We start from the raw sequence: 4080 nt of genomic DNA on the forward strand, positions 1-4080 counted from the left end.
AGACAAGCAATCCGTGTCTTCTCGAGCGCTCGTCGCTTCCTACAATCCGCTAAAATCCACCCCGAATCCATGATCGAAAGACCCACAATCGCTGATCCGGGTACCACGGGCGGCTGGATTGTGCTTGACCTTTAATCCGTCTTCTACTTGTTCTATAAAGGATACGCATACCTCGGGAAAGGACGTAGCAAAAGGAGACTCGCGTATTTTTACGAGAGGAGCGATTTCTCGAGGACTTAATACGTCATTTAAGCCTTAGTAAACCCCTAATTTGTGTACCTAATCCCTATAAATACCCATTAGTCTAATTAGATTATCATGTTCTTCTTAGCAATCTCTAGTGTAGTTTATATCAATCTAATCTATCTTTAATCTTATAATCAAATTTTAATCAAGTCTTAATACAAATCTCATTTCCTTAATCTCTCTTTTGTTCATCTTTCATTTGGGGTAATTGAAGATTATTTGGGTTATTATTGGGAGATTGACAACCTTCGATCCGATCATCAAGTACTTCTATTATTCCTTGCTTTATTATTGGAATCATTAGTAGGTATAATTCTATTAATCCCTTTTTAATTACTGTTAATTATCTTCATTTATTCATCATGTTTTACTTTGTTGGTATGATTTGACAACGCTTGCTAGCATGTTCAACCGTGATAATGAGTGAATAGTTTCCTTAGCTAGGGTTAATGGGTAATTAGGGGAAACCGACATGGGGATGATCATGCTTAGATTTAATATATTTTCGATAGTTTATTTGTCTTGCTTGTTTGTGATCTCGACTTATGCGCATATTATGTTTGATGAAATGCGAGCCTATGAATCCTTGCATTTTTTACCATCACTATCTCTTGATGGGACTTATAGACATAAACCGATCTCGAGTCTCGTTAGACCATGCATATAGTTGGTAGGGAAGATTAAGTCGACTTGTAGGTGTTGTACAATCTAATCGATTGACTCTGGGTTGAACTTTCCTAGGATTGTAAGATATAAACCTGACTCGATCCTTCTTCTAACAATAATTGCTCTATAATTTGAGAATATGTTTATATGATTCAATTCCACATGAATCCCACGTGACCTGTGACACCCTAGTGCCTTTTATCAATTGTTTTACACCTTTTTAATCATCTTGCTTGTTTACTTTCATTGCTATTTAGTTTAGTGATCTTCTACTTCAAACGCATTTGTGACCTCCCCTAGACACCGCTAGTTACAGTTGAAAATCTCATCTCGGTTCCAGTCAGCAGGATCCGAGCCTTTACTTGCCTCTTTACAAGTTGTAGGAGTTGTTTGTGGACTTATAAATATTGTTTTGGTCTAGATGCTCCACAACGACATCGTGCGACAGCTTCACCTACCCAAGGGAGTCCAACCAAAAATGGCGCGCAGTTGCAGACAGGTGTTAGCCCAGTTTAGATTTTCTTAGATTGTTATTAGTTGTGTCTTTCTACAGCATGGAAAGTAAAACTACCTCGAGAGTTTGTGTCTAACTATTTTCAAGTTGTTCGATATTTTGCAAGATGGACCTTATATATTGTTTGTAGAGGACCCTTAAGTATACCTTTCTTCAAAAGATCCCATTTTAAGCGTTGGAAGCCTTGGAAAGCAGTAGAGGCTAAAAATATGTGTGAGGAATTGGAGGAGTAGAGTCTTTTTTGAAGGCGGCTCTGGCTAGCAAGGAACTTACTCGCTGACGCAATCAGAATTAATCGCAATAACATCCTTGTGGGCTTGTCTATCAACCTATAGAGCATGAACAATCGATCTTAGAAGAAATCTTACAAGCCGAGACCGAGAGGAGTCAAGTGGCGGAATTCGAGTATGTACGAAGGTTGATGAGATCGAAGAGCGAAAGTTGAGACATGCTATGAGAATGGAGTGTCTAATGGAAATGGAGCAAATTCTCAATGAACCTTCAAAGGAGAGAAGTGAGAGTACAAATCCCTACTTTAAAACCCCTTCCTCCAATTTTGAAATATGCTTATCTTGATGAATCGAGACTAAACCCATGATTGTTAATGACTAGACTTGAGTAGAAAACCAATTGGAAAAATTGCTTGATGTAGTTGAAAGAAACATAGAAAAGGCTATAGGTTATAAGTCTAGAATGACCTTAAAGGAGTAAGCCCCGACTTTCGTAACGCATAGAATTCCATCACAGAGGAGGACCGCTAGACCTGCCATCTAATCTCGAAGAGGAGATTAAGCCCCGGCGTAGGGAAGTTGTCGAGGAGGTTCGTAAAATTACTTGATGTGGAAATCGCGCCATCCCCTGCTCGGACTCTTTGGCCAGGTTGGCCCCGTTCAAGTGGTACCTAATAAAGGAGGTACTACGGTGGTAACAAATGAAGAAGAAGATGATGGCCCAATACCACGAGGAAGATCACGGAATTGGCGTATGTGCATTGGCTATCAAAAGTGAATTCCCGCTGACAGAGAAGGAGATCATTTCACACACCCACCGTTTCATTGACCGAATGCTTGAGAGGTTAGCCTCAGACAAATTCTTGTATTACCTTGGCTGGTATTCGGATTCTTTCAAATCCCTTACCGGATGACACAACAATAAGACCACTTTCACGTGCCTTATGGTACTTTTGCATATAGGAGAATGCCTTTTTGGAACTTATATAATACCGCCACTTTCGAAAGATGCATGAGTAGTATCTTCTCCATTAGCTAGAGACCATAATGGGATTTTTATGGATGATTTTAGCGTTTATGGAAGAGACTTTGACTAGTGTTGCATAATCTTTCTCTTGTATTGCAAAAATGTGAAGATATTAGTCTTGTTTTAAATTGGGAAAAGTGTCACTTCATGGTCGATGAAGGAATTGTTTTTGATCAGTTTAATCTCGGAAAAAGGGCATCGGAGTTCGATAAAGGTAAGAGTTGGAGAGTAGTGAGAAACTCCCGCCTCCAGTGAATGTTAGAGAGGTGAAGTTTCTACTCGATTCTGCGGGTTTCTCTTCGCCGTTTCATAAAAGATTTTTCAAAATAAGCGAGCCCACTTCCGGCTCTTAGCAAAGATGCAGTTCCATTCCTGCGATGAGTGTGTTGAAGTCCACTAATGGGCTCGAAGCACTGATCTAATGCAGCACTGCAGATCATTTCTCCCTCACAAATTACGGGGAACTACCGGGTGTCGAAGATTATGTTGTGATGCTTTAGTAACTACGTCGTTGGACGTAGTTCTTGTGCCGGCAGGGTAGGAGGGCTCTTTATGCCATATACTTGCCTAGGCGAGGGCTCTTGATCCTCCCAAGTGAACTATGATACCAGAAAGGCTTAACACCGTTGTCACATGCTTTACTTGGACAAATTCCGTTCCTGCTTGCCCGGATCGCAGTGAGTTGTCTTTTCGAGATCATAAAGTGCTCTCAGAGCATCTCTTGATAAAGAAGGAGGCAAAACCAAGGTTGTTGAGATGGATTTTGCTTGAAGCCGACTTGGAAGCCAGAAAGCGAAAGGAGCGACAGTATGGTAAGCTGGATCACTTGTCGAGATCCGGTTTCATGATGAACAAGGAAGCAAGCGCGATCGAGTGACTCATTTCACGTTGAAGTGATATCTTGATGGCCATTCAAACCATGGCAGAAGGCACATCAACCCCATGGTTTCTGCGTCATACTGACTACGTCGTTGGAAAGTACTCCTCGAGGCCTGAACTACTGACGAAGGAAGAGGTTCCTATCGAGTAAAGAGGTAACTTTTGGGATGAGCCAGATCCTACTGCAAAGTGTAGCTGATGATGGGCTCTCACAGGAGAGTGCGTCCTCGATAGAATCTGAGGAATCTTGGAAGGATGCCACTCACCACTCGCTACGGTGGGCACCATGGAGGCGAGAGAACCGTTGCAGAGATTCTTCAGTCGGGCAGCCCATTGGCCTACGATGTTTCGAGACACATGAGAGAATTTATCATTTATTGTGATGCTTATGTCAGAAGGGCCCAGAGGAATCTCTCTTGGAGGAATGAAATCTGCCACAAAGGGCATGCTTAGAGTGAGAGATCTTCGATGTTTGGGAGATCGATCTACCAAGGTCGGTTGTGACATCTATTGCAGAA

This window comes from Silene latifolia, chromosome 4 (assembly GCF_048544455.1).
Source record: "Silene latifolia isolate original U9 population chromosome 4, ASM4854445v1, whole genome shotgun sequence".
Classification (NCBI taxonomy): Eukaryota; Viridiplantae; Streptophyta; class Magnoliopsida; order Caryophyllales; family Caryophyllaceae; genus Silene; species Silene latifolia.